The following is a 19,835-nucleotide window of genomic DNA, read 5'->3' as shown; positions in this document are numbered from 1 at the left end:
GGTTCAGACTCTTATGAGATATAAACGTCCTTGCAGTGGAATCAAATCTGGTAACATATCTGGGGTTGAAAAAGGGAATAGGGAAGGCGCTGAGGATAGAGAGCTTTAACTGGGGAAGCATGGTCGGGGTGAAGAGGTACAGGAGCTGTCTGATAGATCATTGTTTTGTCATCTCACAGATGATGACTGAGGAAAGAGGCCTTTTGATGAGGAGTGAGCCGGGAGGACACACGGACGTAATTAAGTCAGACACGGTAAAAGGAAAGCGACAGTGATGTAATGTGCTTCCCTGTTTCACGTCTTCTCCAGTGAGGAGTCTGTGTGGAGATGCAACTTCCCTAGAGATGGAGGAAAGAGGACGCACCAGTAGGACCAGCTGTGGGAAGACATGGTTTATCAGGTCTGATGATGAGCTGAATGTACCTTAACCTTGAGACTGAATCAGAAATCCATCCAGAGTGTATTTGACATGTACGAATCAAGGGAGATGTGATCGCATGTGTACACGGCAAGGGTTGGGTCTCCATCGGGCACTCAGGGAGCTGGTCAATTTACAATGTGCTGGGATAAACGCACAGTGTTTGCGGCCGGATTCTGACACTGTCAGTAGGCTAGTTTTACCGATGGAAGCAAAATTAATGGAAGAAGATACAGGAACTTCATCCATTTAAGTCAAGTCAAGTTTATTGTCATTTAACTGTGTACCTGTGTACCCACTCATTTATCCAGAACACGGTGTAAAACACAGAAGTACTCATGTAGCACCCAATAACTCCGGAAAGTAAGAATAAAATCCACTGATGAACTCTGTATAAATAAATACATCAATTAAAAATTGTCAGGTGCAGAACAGGTGACACGGCGAATGTTATGAGGCAGGGATTTCGGAAAGATGAATGGTCTGAGAGTAGAAACTGTTTGCCATGCTGTCCATTCTTGTTTTTATCCTTCATAATCTCCTGCCCGATGGTAGAACGTCAAAGAGGGTTCTGGATAGATGCGTGGGAACCTTGATAACGCTGAGGGCCCTGCGTATGCAGCGTTCCTGATAAATGTTCCCAATGGATGGTAGCGAGACTCCCATGACCCTCTCAGGTGTTTTCACTGTCCTTTCAGAGGACTTCTGGGTCGAAGCTTGGTTTCTCCCAGACCAGATGGAGGGGCAGTTTGTCAGGATGGTCTCAATGCTTCCGCTGTGACATTCAGTTCAGATGGGCGGGGGAGGGGATGAGCCTCACCTGCCTCAGTATTATAGGATGTTGAGGTGCTGCTGTGCCTTCTTGTTCAGCGAGGTGATGTTGAGCAACCAGGTGAGGTAATCCATGATGTGAACTCGCAGGAACTTGGTGCAATTAAATCTCTCTGCGGCGGAGCTCTGTCTTCGCAGAGGGTGTTGGTTCTTCTGCACTTTTCTGCTTTCCTTGGTCTTCTCCACGTTCAGACTTATGCTGTTCTTCCCACACCAATCCACCAGCTGCTCCGCTTCAGCTCTCTACTCCGGCTCATCATCGGTGTTGAGGTGGGAACCACTGCTGGGTCATTCGCAAACCGGTTGACACGGTCTGAGCTGAATCCTTCGATTATGGTCATGCATCAGCCACGGTACAGCAGCAGGCTGAGCACACAGCCCTAGGCATCGGCAGTGTCCAGCATAATGGGACAAGGTTCATTGCTGCCTACACAGACTGACGGCGCTCTTTCCATGAAGAAGTCCAGGATCCAGCGACAGAAGGACGTGTTGAGAGCAAGCGAGTACAGTTTCCCCATTAGATTCTGTGATGATAAACACAGACCTGAAGTCTAAGATCTAACTGCTTCCTCCTGCATCGAACCAGCTAGTGGTGTGTTGTCGCAGCAACAGCCATGCACTCAACGTCAGTAAGACGAAAGAGCTGATTGTGGACTTCAGCAACGTTAAGGCGTAGGAACACAGACCAATCCTCATAGAGGGATCAGAAGCGGAGAGAGTGTTCAGTTTCAATTGCCTGATTGTAAAGTTTTCTGAAGAAATAACCTGGCCATTCAGCTCTAAAAAAGGCCATGCAGCGATTGTACTTCATTGACGTTGGAGGAGATTTCATAAGTCACCAAAAACATTCAAACACTTCCTTAGATCTATCGTGGAGTGCATTCTGATTCGATGCATCACTGTCTGGTATGCGGGGTAGGGTCGGGGGTGCTACTGTACAGGACTAAAAGAAGCTGCAGAGGGTCGTACATTTAGTCGGCTCCATCTTGTGTACTAGTCTACAAAATACCCAGGATATCTTCAAGGAAGATGTCTCATTAAGGCAGCCTCCATTATTAAGTACCCCCAGTACCCAGAGCATGCGCGTTACTCATTGTTGCCACCAGGTAGGAGGCAGAGAATCCTCAACGATTCAGAAACAGATTCTTCCACTTTGCCATCGGAATCCTAAATGGATATTGAACCCGTGAACACGACCTCACATTTTAAAATACATAGTGTGTTTCTTTTTGCACGATTTTAATCTATTCCATATACACATACTGTAATTGATTCACTTTTTTTATTTATTTGCCTTATATATTGCGTATTGGGTTGCACAGCTGCTGCCAAGTTACCAAATTTCACGACACATGCCAGTGATTATAAATCTGATTCTGATTGCGATTCCGGTTCTGATTCTAACGGTATTATCCCTCTGTTCGTCTACATTGTCAACAATCCTGTCATTAGCCCTCCATTGTGCCAGATCCTCTACCTTTTGTAGGTTTTCCGTACAAGAGGATTGGTGTTTCCATACTGGGTCATGAAGAAACCAGTCAATTTACTCTCCAACATAGTTTCAAAGTGTCAGAGGGCTTGTCACATCTTTGTAAACTTCTCAGAACGTAGAGGCGCTGTCATGCTTTCGTCATAATGGTACTTACGAGCTGGACATTGAGAGAGCCTCTAAAATTACAGCAGAGAGGAAATCACTAATATGTGAGCAGCAGGCGGCGGACAATTGTAAAGATTTTAAGAAGACGTCGATAACAGATTTCATGACATAACTGAGTGACGATAAACTGATTCTGATATGGGTCTCTATTGTGGACTGACAGCGGGGAAAGGGCAGGGAGAGGGGTATCATTGTTGGGGATAGAGGGCAGGAACCAGGAAGCACTAGAAAGTCATTTTGTAATAACCAATAAACGCTTTGTTTGGAATCAATTGCTCTTGGTCGGTGTCTTAGGGCTGGATGTGGCGGTAACCGCGCCAGTCGCCTTCCTCGCCGCAGCACTCCTTTCTTGCAACGTGTCCCAGAACCATTCCAGGACACTCCACCTTTGCTATTTGCACCCTCCAAGTTTACAAGCTCGTTGTCCGCTCTACGTTGACAAATGCTTACTGTGTAAAAGTCTAATGTACCCTAGCTATATAAATGTTCCAATGACTTTTGCACGGTAAGGTATTTTTGTTGTTAATAGGCAATTTCATGCTTGTGTATGGAACAGACGCCATTAACGTCAACGGTGATAATTTGCAAAACCAAATGGAATGAAATAAATGTTAAATCATAGCTACATTTACAAACACGAGCAAATCTGGAGATGCTGGTAATCCAAAGCAACACTCACACAACGTTGGAACATCTCAGTCGGCGAGGCAACATCTGTGCAAAGTAATGTATCGACATTTACTCGTGAAAAGGACATAGATTGTGAATTCACTGGAGTGGTCTGTGCTATTTGAGAGCACATCTATTAGACTGGAGGAAATGTTGGAGTCTTTCATGAATGTCTTCCGGTCCTGACGATCATTATCAAACGACATTTTGGGAAACGAGCAAAGATTGCTGTGCCCTTGACGGAGATTGTTTTTCCCTCCATTTCAAAAAGTAATGCATTGCAACGCCGTGATGCAGTAAATATTCTATCACTATATAATGATGTAGAGATCAGGCAGGTAACTGCTGGTGGATGAGTTTTTCAACTGTTGCCAGTCAGCTGATGGATGGGATTCAGATGGGCAGGATTTACCTCCAGAGTAAAGTATTGTCGCCGGCGGTGGGTGGGGGGAGGTGGGTGTCAGATGAAAGAATGGGGTGGGGGGGAACAGTTGACAGGACGCACAAATAAGTGACCAGTGAGATACAGTGTATGGAAGAGTGCCGTGCACAGAGAGAGAGAAAAAGTTTCAAACTGAGCAGAACATTGTGAAATCAGAGATGCATACGGACTCATGAGACTTGCTCTGAATTTCCTGAAGGATAACTTGACTTGCAGGTTAATTCGGTGCTCGAGCAGGCAAACGCAATGCTGGCATTCATTTCACAACACAGATTCGATGCCATGAAGGTGTGTCGGCCTAGTCATTGGGAGTTTTTCAGATAAAGTTTCACGGGTTCATAATTGTTAGGGGAATAACGGATTTTGGGAAAGAGAAGGAGGTAGGGGTTGAGGAACAGATTATCCGCGATGGAAAATTTGAGGAGCACGATGGACCGAGAGCCATAATTCTGCTCCGATATCCTGTGGTTTAATGGTCATACCACTTGTCATTTGACCGTCTGCATTAACCACCGGACATTGACACAACACTTTACCCTATTGATGGTTTATACTATGCTGCGTTTATTAAAATTCTTTGTTATCTCCTCATGAACACTCCGGAAAATGAAGCAGAAAGACGCCTTCCTAACTATGCCATGAAAATCACATTTAGTCTTTCTTTAGATTATAACAGAACCTTGTTCAGTCATTCCCTGTTCAGGTAAACAGATTAGAAAGTTGATACCGACTCACTGGAGACAAGTAAACCCGAACGTTGAAGTTAGGACCTCTGTGCATGTGGATGTTGTCTGTTCATAGCGTGTTGAAGGGCGTGCCGATGTAGAGTGCAATCAGATAAATCTCTTTGCCGTGCTGCCCACTCAATCCGAGCAGGAACCAGGCCCGATCTGTTCTCCGGAGTGCTCAGCGCGTATTCCGCCGGTTCGCCTCGAGACGGAAGTATTTCCGCTAGCATTTCCTTTCCCTCCATGTCACAGGAATTTACGGCTCGGTCGGTCACTTGACCGATGGAAATTTACACTAGGGTATGGGTTTCATTATCGCACGCGCTGTGGCTGGGGGAGAACGGGTCATCATGAAAAAAAAACGTGGCGTGCCCTGTCACTCTCGGATTTTAAAACAGTTTTATTCCAGCTGCTGCCATGTTCTCTGAAGACCGCCAGTTCTGCAGTGTCAAGATGGAAAACATTGCGACTGCCTCCGAGAAGAACTTAGATATTATGTTTATCAATTAATGGAATAAATGACATGAACGGATATTTCTTTACGCTGATGAACTGCTGTCCGAACTTGGACTGCGTTACCCCATCAATAAAAGTGTTTGAGCAGGAACTTAATGTCAGCAGCATCTCTCCGGAGCTCGAGCGTCCCTTATGAACATATCCGCTCCAGGGTTGGGGGCAGATGATCGCAGTGATCTGGTGTCTGGCACTGTAGAAGAGCAGTAAGATGAAGAGGACTGCAGTGGTGATAGGAGATCAAATAGTCAGAGGAACGGAGGCCTGATTCTGTCGACGCGATAGTGCACCTGGACGCTATACTTCTCCAAATGTCAGGGTCAGGGAAGTCTCTGATCGGGTCCATGGCATTATCAAGGGGGAGTATGAGCACCCAGATAAAGTACACGGGGAAATAAAATACATGGGGAAATAAGTAGACACTGAAGAGAGATTTTATGGAGCGAGACAGAAAGTGGACAAACAGGACATTCAAGGTAGCTATATCTAGACCACTGCCTGTGCACTCGCCAGTGAACGTAAGGATAGGATGATCTGGTAGGTGCACGTGTGGCTGAAGAGGCAGGGACTCAAATTTATGGATCATCGAGATCTTTTCTCGGGAGGCATCTGTGGAGGCCCAGTTTCTGTATATATTTAAGGCAGAAGTTGATAGATTCTTGATTAATCGGGGCATGAAGGGTTACGAGAAGAAAGAAGATTGGCCTGAGAGAGAAAGTGCACCAGCCACGACGATCAGTCGGAGCAGACACGATGGTCCAATTGGCTGAGAGCTTTTCCTATACGTTATGGTCTTATTGTCTAAAACACAGCAAGACCGGAAGGGTCAGTGGGGAGATAACCCGACAGGACGCGTCTGATCACATAGTGTCAGTGGAAGATGGAAAACAAAGGGATTTGGCGAAGGGTATTTTCCGGGGTGGGGTGGGGGGAGGAGTTGAGTAATGAATGCAGGACCCAGCAGAATATGACAGCGGCATGAATAGCGAGGGTGGCACTTCACATTGGTTTAGAGCGGAACAATTTTCAGGCTTGAGCGCGACACGGGGTCATTTGTTCTCTCATGTAGCTGAATGCACGAACTCCTCTAACCCCCGAGATGGCACAGTGGTGTGTGTGGATATAGGTAAAGTAGACACGTACAACTCGCTGGAGGAACTCAGAAGGGTCTCGGCCGAAACGTTGACTGCTCGTTTCCACGGATGCTGCCCGACCTGCTGAGTTCCTCCAGCGCGCTGTACGTGTTGCTTTGACCACAACATCTGCAGAGTACTTTTATAGTTAAAGTGGAAACGGGTGCATAGTTAAATTATGGGAGAGCTCTGGGCAACGGGGATCCGGCAGAGGAGAGGAGCTGAGACATGGGATAATTACCCATGGTAATGGAGGTTGCCGGCACAGATTTTAGGGGCCGATTGGCCTCCTGTGCTGTGCTCTATTGTGAGTACCGGAACAACCGGCAGGAACGGTACATCCGCACACTACAGTTGGCAGGCAGCGAGTTTACTCCGCGTCCCTCACTGTGTTAACGAGATGGGCGGACAGTCAATCTCCCAGAACTACTACTCCTACTCTGCCCTGAACTCTCAATGATCAACCCTCCGACCCTCCACCCCTTCCTCAGGGGGCCACTGCGCAGGATCGGAAAGGCTACAGGAAGTTGCAGTGTCAGTGAAATTGATGACGGACACTGTCATAGAGTGTTGAGTTCATCAGCCCATATGTACGCCGACATAATTTCCCTCTCTTCTAATGAACTACATATACATTGAAAATACGTATTTAATATTTATATTTCTCAATGTTACATAACTTTATATTTTTGTATTTTACTGTATTAGTGCCGTAAGACAACAAATGTCTAGATATGTGCCAGTGATATTAAACCTGATTCTGACATCCCCACCATAAAGCTCACGACGTTTCCTCCCGGGACCCTCGGTAATTCGACTCTCCGAACTCATACCCCACCAATCAATTCCACAGTCACGCCAAGACACAGCCCACTTCTCAAATTTGTCACTGATTACGTCTCCGAGCCCTTCACCCTCTCTTCACCCCAATCCTTTCTCTCCCTAAACATTCAATTATCACCCCCTCCGACACCTCCACATCACCTCCACCGGCATCCACACCACGCCCCTCCCTGAAAAAGAAGAAAAAATCCCTACCAAAGCAAAGAAAGGTGAGAAAAAGAACATTATTTGTTCAACCCCGGAGACATGCGTCATACAAAAAGCTTCTAAAGATTAACATCAAAGCACCGGCAAGATAAAAAAAATTGTATTAAGAATTTACAATTAGATCGTGGAGGAAATCTATTAATTAAATCAAATGATAGTAACGAGCAAAGGAACCCCATCTTTTCTTAAAATCAATTATAGGTTCAAAGGTTCGACTTCTAATTTTCTGCAAACTAAGACATAGCATCACTTGAGAGAACCATTGTGACAAAATGGGAGCCGACGTATCCTTCCACTTCAACAAAATGGCCCTCTGATCTATCAATGTAACAAATGCAATAGCATGTTGGTCAGACAAACAGATACCACGGATATTTTGAAGAATTATTCCAAAAAACACAGTTAATTTGTTAGGTTATAAATTAATTTTAAGTGCTTTAGAAATTGTAGAAAATAAAACCGTCTTCCAGAACTGTTCCAGTATAGAACAGGACCAAAACATGTGTCTGAGTGTAGCTGCCACAGTTTTACATCTACTGCAATAACTATCAACATTAGGAAACATTTTAGACAATCTCTCCTCCGTCAAATAGTAACGATGCACAATTTTAGATTGAATCAGTGAATGAGTAGCACAGATCGAAGTAGAGTTAACCAACTTTAAAATCCATGTACAGTCCTCCGTCATAAAAGTTAAATTAAGCTCTTTTTTCCCAATCTTGTTTAATCTTAAATAAACGACGCTTATCCCATTGAAATAGTAAATTCTAAATTCTCCCAATGGAACCCTTCATGAAAGGGTTCATTCTCCTAATTGTATCAACCCAATATGTAAGGTAAATTACTTAAATATTTTTGTAAGAAATGTCTAACCTGAAGGTATTGTAAAAAGTGTGTATGAAAGAGAATATTTATCAATTAATTCTTCAAAAGGCTTCAGTCTATCTTCTTCAAATAAATTAAAAAAACTTTATTTTTTCCAAAATAAAAAAAATGGATCACTCAAAGAAGGCTTCAAAAAGTAATTTCGATAAAATAAATACAAAATTTATGTTTTTTAAGATTAAAAATATATTACGGAACTGGAGCCAAATTTGTAAAGAAAGCTTAATCACAGGGTATAAATTTGAATGAGCATCTTTAGCTAATTACACAGGTAAAGCAGCTCCCAATAACGAGATTAAATACAATTGTTTCACAGCTTTCAATTCCATGTCTACAGAAACTGGATGATCAAACCGGTGTAAGCAACAGGACGCATTTCGCAGATTAACAGCCCAGTAATGCATTCTTAAATTAGGCAAAGCGAGACCTCCACCCTTTTTCAAATTTTGTAAGTGACATTTACTAATTCTTGGTCTTCTTTTATTAAAAAAAAGATTCAATCCGATCACAAAGATTTCTTAGAAAAGCAGAGATATTCTTAAATAAATATTAAAATAGTAAAATCATCATTTTGACTATATGGATGGGACCAACAAGTAAAAATATACGTGGGTTCCATCTACTAAGTAAATACGTCATAGAATCTACCAAGGGAACAAAATTAGCTTCATAAAGTTCCTTATATTTTTTATTGATTATAACACCCAAATATCTAAACGATTATAATATAATCGATCCTCGAATATTTTTTAAAAACATATGAAAAAAATAATATACTCTGTCAGTAGGGTGTAAATATCTCCATAATTCAATCAATCCAAAATTGCTCAAAACGGAGTTAATAAGGGACGTGGAGTGATTTCGAAGTCGCTGATTGATTGAGCTCTTCTCAATCAAAGGATTTAAACAAAATTTAAAATCACCACCCATTATCAACATATATTCATTGAAGTCAGGCAGTAAAGCAAATACCTTTTTTAAGGAAAAAAAGGGATCATCTAAGTTAGGACAGTACAAATTGACCAAAACAACTTTCCTGCTACAGATTACTCCTTTAACAATTAAAAATCTACCATAAAAATCTTACTCAATATCCTTTTAAGTAAATATATTGGATTTAATAAAGATTGACGCTCCCTTAGTTTTACTCTGAGAAGTAGAGTGAAATTTCACACCCCTCCACGATCCAAAAAAATCTATTTTGATCTCGCCTCCTGATATGTGTCTCTTGGGCAAGAATTATATCAGGATGGAATTGATTAATGATTTTAAAACTCTTTTTTTCGTTTGATGGAATGCTTCCAACATCGTACATTCTATCTTATTACATTAATCAGTTTAAATACCAGATTATAATTTTATTCTGCTTTACACATGCGCAGAGCACATAACAATATGGAACACATAGTAATCCTTAGTATGGCGTCAGATTGAGCAAATGTGCCCTTGAAGCTGTCCTTCAATCTACGTCATGTCCTACTAATGTAGAAGAGGGCGCACTGGGAGCACAGCATCTGCTCACCTGAAAGGTCGGCTTCGGGATTTAGTGCCGGTGGAGAGATAGCGTACAGGCAGATGTAGTGTTGAGCAAGGTTGCAGGAATACGGGAGACCTGTAGGGAGTGAAGAGCATGATCTGCGAAGCTGGAGACGTGAGAGGGATTGACGTGTCTGGCGGTACAGTCGCTCTGAAAGTAACAGAGGTCGTGCTATTATCCTGCATGCGGAGGCTCGTGGTGCGTTACCTGAGGACAAGGAGAATCAATCTCCTTTAATTATTTGCGGTGTGATGGGTGATGGTGCACGTGATGGAAATAGAGCCGATAAAGATGATGACATCGCCGATCATGGTGGAAGTTGTATTTCAGTTTATTGAAAAAATTCGGACTATTCCGTCTCGTCTGCACCCCACCCCAAATATACAAAGAGGAACTGCTCATCCAAACACATTACAAAATGTAATAGTAGTTTCGCTCGTGTCACTGATGCGAGAGGTACAGACAAGTTTGCCGGGAGGATCAGTGGCATTGCAAACGATGTCGGTAGACAATCTGTCTCTGGAGTTGGCAGGAGAGGCAAGAGTCAGAATGGTAGCAAACAAATTTGAAGGCGGTAGGAAAGTCGTCGGTGTCGTATATGAAATTGACGAGCTCAACGTGCGTGCAGGAAGCAGCACCAGTTTAGTCGTCAATGTGGGGGTTGTACGGATGGGCTCGGGAACACAGTCTCAGGACCATAGTCCAGTAGCTGGACAGATGTACGCGGGCGGGCAACAGGAACGCGCGGTGGTACTGTGAGTTCAATGCACTTTAAAATTGCACGGTGCTCTGATCCAGCAGAAATGGGAAGACAAGCCGGCGAATGTGGGAGGGACCTCTGTATGTAATTGACGCTTGGGAGTTCTGAGTGGACAGAAGGTGCCTACGGAATGGTCAGGTCCGGGTGGGTGAGGCCGCTGACTCAGGACTTCCTCGCAACAATGAGAGTGAGCGGAGATTTTACCACATTTATCAGCTGCTCCCTGAACTTGGTTTGTGTAAAAGCGTAAAGGGCCGTGTTAGTACAACAGCTCAGAAGCTGCAAAATGATGCCCAGCTCTATCAACGACTCGGGCGGAGCCGCAAATGTGGTAAAAATAGAATACAGCCGATTCCACGCAGAAGACACAGTGAAAGGTGCCCACAGCAGGATGAAATTGCCCGAGACGATCAGCAATAAAACAAGGGATTTCCTGCGGTTCTCCATCCGTTTCCGGGAACCCTGAGTCTCCTGCCAGCTCTGCTGGTGACTAAGACGTGCCTGACGGTGAGGTCGTTCTTCAACAGAATCGGCACAAATGGGAATACAGGGGTCAGGAAGTAATAAAATAGGTCAATTGGAGTCATCAAATTTAAATTATAATATCTCTCTAAACAAATGAATGGATAGATTAACGACTTGTATGTCTCTGAGAGACGAAAATACCAGTAAATATTCTTTAAACAGCTGATCATACTCACTGTCCCCAAAACCACGGCCGCAGTTTTCCCGGTGCAATATTTTGTTTTCCGCTTCTGGCAACAAATGGCGATAAACCGATCGAAGGTGAACGTGACGGTGAACCAGACCGAACAGTCGGTGACGGTGTAAATCAGAGCCGCGTGGATATTACACACCTTGGGCATTGAACGGATTAAAACGCGGAATGGAATGTACATAAGTAGAATCTTGCTTAATATCAGGTCCAGCATGAGAACCAGAAGATACGCCACTGCCATGGCAAAAAGGTAGCAAGTGACAACTCTGGAGAGGCCGCACTTTCCCCGAAACAGGATGAATATGGTCACCATGTTCACTGCGAATGAAGGAAACAATCAGGGTAAACACATCAGGAAGGGTTCAATAAAAGCTACATATACAGTAGACCACTTTCTTGTCTGTAACAATGTCAGAAATGATTGTATAAGACAATGGAATATTATCGTATCGTTACCATTCAATAAACCTATACCGTTTGTAACCTAATGTAAACAATGCAATCTGTTGGATCAAATAAATAGCGATGGCTGATGTTTGGGAAAATTCGTAGGTGTTGAGAGAAAAGGAGCTGAATGATGCATCATCTATTCACTCTGCATAATTTCAGCTGTCACGAAATAGGTGTCCTAGCCACACCTCCCCCCCCCCCCCCCCCACGTTAGCTGAAGCGCAGATTTCCGTCCCTGCTTGTTACCCAGGGCGCTGGGTTTGCAGAGACAGCAGCGACCCAAAGTCGTATCATTCTCGAAAGCAGGTGAGTGATTATTAGCTTCAAATCATGGTACAAGGCTCACCGTCTCCTTCTTGTACTTTTGCCTTCATATTTGATGATATTCATTAAATTATCGATAATGCGTAATCTTTTTCAGCACCATTGAACCTGCCTTAGGCTCCAAGTGAGAATTGAAACGATAAAAACATAAAGTAAACTGCTGACGTATGTCGATAGAGAACAGGCGGACACAACTCTGGGTAGAAGTGGAATCATTAAAATAAATGTTCACAGTTAGAGAACATGCATGACATTCTATTGCAGAAGACAGCCAAGGGAGAAACGTGAAGAATATTCTCAGGATATCCCGAGAGCTTATAAGAGGGTAGTTGTTCTGTTTGGAGCAGAAATGAGAAAGACCTCTTTGATCATATGGTAGGTACGTCCTACGGGTCTAGAAGCGTAGGGAGATGGTTAATGTTTAGAAACAGCCTGACATGCAGATGATAGTCACTCCAATTAGTCATGAAAAGACTGGGAGTTTGGGACCCAGTTTAATTGCAAACCGGTTTATTTTATTATTCTTTTTTCCACTTTATTCGGTTCCTTAGAATGTTTCCTCTCACTTGAGCAGTATGTGCATTCAAATATTGTTTCAAACTCTTCGGAAACTGGTCTTTTCCCAAGCAAAAAGCCTGGAAGTATAGCATGGCATATCTGTGAGCTTACAACGGTCGAACGGAAACGGGTGTATCACATCTCATCTTAACTGTTATTCATCTCTATTGTGGTTTGCACTAAGCTTCTCTTAAAGCTTAGAAATGTAGAACAGCAAAACGGGCACGTTTGTTCACAGTGATCATCGCAATATATTTGACAGAAAGGTTATTAAAACTGGTAAGCGTTTGATTACAAGCATATAGGTTATTGTGAAGCATTTTTCTTCGTCACGCAAAACATTAGCAAAGCACAGTTATGCACAGTAGGTGTCGAAGAAAATATCTTGATAGCTTATTCTGTCGGCACCGTTACGTCCAGCCACTGAATACAAGCGACATCTGATTATTTTACTTCAGGCTCTTTATCTGCGAACCCATTGAACAGAGTCCAGATTTAAATTTAAAACGTATAAATCACAAAATGTCTTCGGCGTCAGTGAAACAAATTCCTTTAAACGTTAATGATGTGAAAGCCTGTGCGATGAACACTGGCCGCCCCGTTCTACTCGGTGGGAGTGTAACCACTGAACTATGTATTGACAACAATTACGCTCCTATGTAATTATAACAATTCTATGTAATGATAACAAACTGCTTGCGAAAAAGTATCAAATGATCTTCATGTTTAGAGTTCTAGAAATCATATGAACGTGCCAACACTGAGGTATTGACTGTGTACTTTGTATCTCGCTGAACAAACAACAGTTGTTGCTGGCATGTGAGCGGCCATTAACAATTCAATATATTACGGATGTTGTCACACTTGCCCTGCGGAACCCGCGACAGTGCAATCAATGATGACTGGACATCATCTTTAGTCTTATCGTTCTGCTGAGTGACGTGTTTAAATACAGACATTGACATAGTCAGTGCTGGTGTTGGGGTAGCAGCGACATTACTATTGAGGAATATAAAGGGACTGGCCACGCAGTTTAGTTCTCCGTGTGGGAAGTGATGGGACTGAGTTTGCAGTGGAATTATCACTGTGATCAGGGATGTGTCTGGATCTGCAATGATAATATAGAAATAGCTTCTTTCCCTGAGCCATTAAATTACTGAATCGCATAGAACCCAGAAAACATCCCTTACTACATTTTGTTCTCCTTATACCTTTATTTAATTTAACTTTCTTTAACTAAGCTTAACCTCTTACAATGATTTACAGTTTAATTGTTATGTATTGCAATATACTGCCGCCGGATAACGGCATTTTTCACGACATATGACACTGATATTAAATTTCATTGTAGTTCTATTTTTTTAATTTAGTGATTCGCTTTTAAGATCTGCGGCCTCTAAAGTTATCGCTGTGTAAGATCCCTTTAACGTATTAACTGTGCCTGAGATAGTTGCCATGTTTTAGAAGTGAATGCAAGTAGCCTTCCGCATTTTTGGTAACTTTCTCAATCGACTGTTCAGTGTTACAGTTCCAAATGTTCCGAGTGAACCCTCGACCACCAATCACCTTCCAGATTCCGGCTGACACATGGCGGATCAAGTCTTTCGTCAAATCCCTCTGAATTACCAATCCCTTTACACGACTCTATTAGAACCATAGAGCACTACAGCGCAGAAAACAGGCCATTCGGCCCTTCTAGTCTGTGCTGAAACTTTATTCCGCTAGTCCCATTGACGTGCATCCTGTCCGTAACCCTTTAGACCTCTCCCATCCAAATACCTATACAATTTCTTCTTAAAAATTAAAAGTGAGCCCGCATTTATCAAGTCAGATGGCAGCTCGTTCCACTCTCCCGCCACTCGCAGAGTGAAGATGCTCCATCTAAACCTTTCCCTTTTCACCCTAAAGCCATGTCCCCTAGTCTTTATCTCTCCTCATCTAAGTGGAAAGAACCTATTCGCATTTACTCTTTCTATACCGCTCATCATTGTGTAAACCTTTATTAGATTTCCCCTTATTCTTCTACGCTCCAAGGAATAAAGTCCGAACCTGTTCAATCTTTCCCTCTAATTCAACTCCTGAAAAATCCTTCGGCAAATCTCCGGCAAAATCCTAGTAAATCTTCTCTGCATCATTATATCTTACTGATATCATTCCTATAGATAGGTGACCAGAACGGCACACAATAGGCCAAATTTGGCCTGACCAATGTCTTACATCACCACACCATAACATCCCAACTCCTATACACAATAACCTGATTTATGAATGTCAGGATGCCAAAAGCCTTCTTTAAAACCCTGTCTACCTGTGACGCCACTTTCAAGGATTTACGTATCTGAACTCCCAGATCCCTTTGTTCTTCCACACTGCTCAGTGCCCCAACATTTACTGTGTACGTAGCACCTTGATTTGTCCCTCTAAAATGCAACACCCTCACACTTGAAATTCCATCTGCCATTTTCTGGCCCAGTTTTCCAGTTGGCTCAGATCTCTGTGCAAGCTTTGAAAGCCTTCCTCGCTGTCCACATGGCCTCCAAACTTTGAGTCATCAGTTAACTTGCTGCTCCAATTTAACACATTATCATCTAGATTATTGATATAGACAACAAGCAACAAAGGTCCCAGCACTGATCTCTGAGTCACACCATTAGTCACAGGCCTCCAGTCTGAGAATCAATCATCATCCACTACGACTCTCTGTCTTCTCCTACACAGCCAATTTCGAATTCAGTTTACAACCGCTCCATAGATACCTAGTGTCTGATCCTTCTGAACTAACCTCCCATGTGGGACCTTGTCAAAGGCCTTACTAAAGTCCATGTAGACAACATCTACAGCCTTTCCTTCATCTACTTTCTTGGTAAACTCCTCAAAAAAACGCTACAAGGTTCATTAAGCACGATCTAACACGCACAAAGCCATGCTGACTATGCTTAATCAGCCCTGGGCAGTCCAAGTACTTGATTATCCGATCTCTCAGAACACTTTCCAATAATTTACCTACTACTGATGTCAGGCCCTCCGGCCTGTGATTACCTGGATAACTTTTGGAACCTTTTTTAAACGACGGAACAACATGAGCTGCTCTCCAATCCTCCGGAACCGCACCCGTGGCTAAGGACATTTTAAATATTTCTGCCAGGGCCCATGCAGTTTCTACACTAGCCTCTCTCCAGTTCCGAGAAAATATCATGTCAGGGCTGGAGGATTTAATTACCTTTATTCGCTGTAAGGCAGCAAGCACCTGCTCTTCTTTAATCTCTTTCTGTTCCATGACACTACTGTTTGTTTCCCTTCCTTTAATAGACACTATACCAGTTTCCTGTGCAAATACTGATGCAAACAAACTGTTTAAGATCTCCTCCATCTCGTGAGCCTCCAAACATATACGACCACCTAGAACTTCTAGGGGATCAATTTCGTCCCTTACTATCCTTTTACTCTTAATGTACTTGTATAAACCCTTCGGGTTTACCTTCACATTATCTGCCAAAACAACCTAATGTCTTCTTTATGCCTTCCTGATTTCTTTCTTTAGTATTTTCTAACATTTTCTATACTCTTCAACTGCCTCATTTGTTCCTTGCTGCCTATACCTACTATACACCTATCTTTTTCTTAACCGAATCTCCAACATTCCTTGAAAACCAATGTTCCCTATGCCTGTAACTTTGACTTTAATCCTGTCAGTAACATGCAAATGTTTCACTCTCAAAATGTCGCCTTTGAAGGCCTTCCACTTACTGAACACACCCTTGCCAGAAAACAAATTATACCAATCTACTCTTGCTAGATCATTTCTCATTTCCACAAAATTGGCCCTTCTGCAATTTTGTCTAAATCCGTCTCGTGTTGATTATTTACATCGACAGATATCATTAAAAATGCTGATTATGATGTATTCAGTGTGAAGTTTATGGTCGAAAGTGGAGTTTGAAACATTCTCTGAGCACAATCTGATTTTGAAATGAGCTACGAATCTGATACCAAATTGAATTACCTCGAAACGTTTCGCTTCGTCATCCGATCTAGAAAAGCAAGATATATCATTTGGTTTCCATTTGATATGATTTCCAATCTGGGGTGTAGTGGCGTAGCTCTATAGAAAACAAACCAGATTTTGACAAATTGCCATCTATTGGCTTTAGAATATCGGCACATCAGTTGCATCTTTAAGGTAAAAGCCCTTGTACGGGTTAATCAGTGGTCCTGCATTAGAGGTTAAAGTTGAAGCTGCAGGACAGAAGCATCTGGAATGATTGCCCAACTGGGTTGTTAATTACGCTGTTATCTGTGGCGGAATTGTCAATGCGGTCCACGCAGATAACAACAAAAACAGTAATGTGCTTTCTCAATTATCTTTTTTGTATTACATTATTATTGTATGTTTATTTTCGCACTGTATTTTTGGGGGGGTTTTCTTATCTGTAGTGTTGTAAAATGCATAAAAATCTAATAAAAAACAGTAATGTACAGAATGACGGAGTGTACTGTGTTTATCCCGTTGATCTAGATAATCGAAGATCAGCTGACTGCAGGAATTGCACATGGAGTTGGATACGTCTCCAACTATATTCTATGCAAAGAGGAGGATATTAAAATAAGCATTTTGGAATGCATTTCAGCTGATGGCCAGGAAACGCTGTGACCTTACCACTGTGGACCGTCTTAAGGCTCCAAAGACAACCATATTATCAACATGGTCAACGATGGGCGTGGAATTCTGGATGACATTAGCAGCGTGACCACCAGTAAGATCATCGCCGCAGCTCAGTGAGCTGAAGTCCTGAGAAGTAATGACAATATCAATGTGGACGGTGACGAGTTTTGAAACTGCAGACCATTCTGCTTACTGATTGCAGGAGCCCGTAATCGCTCTGACGTCCCAGCATTGCATTCAACGTGTCTGTTTATTGTCCGCTGTTCTGCAGTTCAGAGTGGCTATCCCAGAGATCGTAGAGATGAGGCTGATTGTGATTGGGCATCACTTTGGGCAGATTCATCAATGTTGTGTTTCACATCCGTCCCTACTACAGAGAACACTTCCTTGAAGTCTTTACTCCTACTGGAGCAAAAATTTCAAATTATTGCAGAATGTTTATCAATAATATGTTTTATTTTAACTTAAAACAACCTCTGGCGTATTCTTTATTACTACATGTGCCTGACTACAACAAGTTAACCACATCTATTTCTGTCTGTAATTAAACTGTTTTGTGATGTGCATTAATTCTCTTTGTTGTTTTACACAGCCTGTTTGAAACAACTCAAACCTGAACATTTATTTGTAGCATTCTTCATAATATTTATGGGTTTTAAATATGTTAGCCGTGTGTTTACAGACATACTCTATATGATAACACTTGTATTTACAATATTATTGTTAGCATTCGACATCAGAAAAAAAGAAACATTTGAATACAGCGTAACGTTATGTCGACTCGATATTTTTAGGTTCCCCGGGGTGATCCATTATCCGCACCAGTGAACACAAGCTGCACCTCATTTCACCTACATTCGTTATCCACGTATCGCTTGAACAATGTCCGGAATTATTTTGGTGCATAAAAAGCAAATAAAAGAGATGTAAGAATCTCCTTTTATCCGCTAGCCTGCAGGTCACTCTTGAGCAGGGGTATCTCCCCTGCTTAGCCCAATACTCCCACTCTACCCCACCGATCAGGGTCACGTTCAGCTATGGGAGGATGTTCCTATGGGCAGCTGGAGTATATCACAGATCCTGGGTATGCGACCATTAACTCCAGACAGACAATTTTTGAATAGTGCTGATTGTCGCTGCGGCCCTCTAACACATGAACGCTCTGTTGCCGTTCTGCTCATTGGCAATAGCGATTAGAATGAGATTGTGGAGGAGATTCTGTGGATGGTATGAGCTGTAGAAAAGGGACCGATTGCACCTAAACCCAAGGGATCTAATGTCCTTTCGTGAAGGTTGGCTAGAGTTTTTTTCAGTTGGTTTTAAATTTATTTGTCAGTGGTCAGGGAACGGTTGTCATATTGCTGAAGATGCGATAGTTGGTTTAGAAACAGAGACAATGTATAGTGAGATTCCTAGGCCGATAGGGCAAAATTGCAATCAAGACTTGCAGTTACAACTTAAAAGGTGGGTAAAATCGAAATGGCTGAAAACTAGAGTGAAGGCGTTATATTTAAAAGTGCGTCGAATACTGCATATGGTAGTAGAACTAGCAGTTAAATATTGCTATAAGTGTATATGATGCTGTACGAAGCTTTGAAAAATTGCTTCAAAGATGATTATAGGCAGGAGCGTAATGTCAATGATACACATTGCAGCAAAAGACCCGTCAAGTAAGTGAACGGGCGGGGTTGCTCTATTGATTAAAGTGAAATCAAATCATTGGACAGAGGTGATATAGGGTCGTGATTCGTTGTAACATTGTGGATGGAGCGAACGAACTGTAAAGGTAATAGACCATGATGTGAGGTATATACCGACCGCCAACAACAGTAGGGACAAGGTTTACTAATTACAACGGAAGGTTGAAAATGCATACCTAAAGGACAATGTAACAATCGACATGAGGGATTTAAATTTACAGCAAGACTGGGAAAATCATGTTGGTGCTGGATTCCAACAGAGAGAATTTTCAGAATGTCTAGATTGGGTGTAGAACAGCTCGTGGTTGAGTACATTACGTAATGATCCATAATTGATTAGAGAGCTTGGTGAATGAAAACTTTGGTGAAAATGAATAGAATATGATCGAATTCACCTTGTATCCTGAGAAAACGGAGCTAAAGCGGAATGCATTGGAATTACTGTGTGGTAAAGGGAATCACAGAGGCATGAGAGAGGAGTTGGCCAGAATTGACTGGAAAAGAACACAAGACAGAATGAACTGCACAGCAGCAATAGCTGTAACTCCCGGAAGGAATTTGGAGGGCACAGGATATATACTTCCCAAACAGGAGATGTCCTCTAAAGGAAAGGTGATACAAAGGTGCCGAACAAGAGAAGTCAAAGGAAACATAATAGCCATAGACTTGCAATTATTAACAAGAATTACTGGAATGGTAGGTGTCTGGGACGTTTGAAAATGCCAATAGAAGGCAACTTCTAAGCCGATAGGCTTAGAGCGTGGATCAGCACTTGGAGCTATGATGTTGTGGCCATTAC

This window comes from Hemitrygon akajei, unplaced genomic scaffold (genome assembly GCF_048418815.1).
Source record: "Hemitrygon akajei unplaced genomic scaffold, sHemAka1.3 Scf000163, whole genome shotgun sequence".
NCBI lineage: Eukaryota > Metazoa > Chordata > Chondrichthyes > Myliobatiformes > Dasyatidae > Hemitrygon > Hemitrygon akajei.
Note: the sequence above shows the minus strand (reverse complement) of the source record.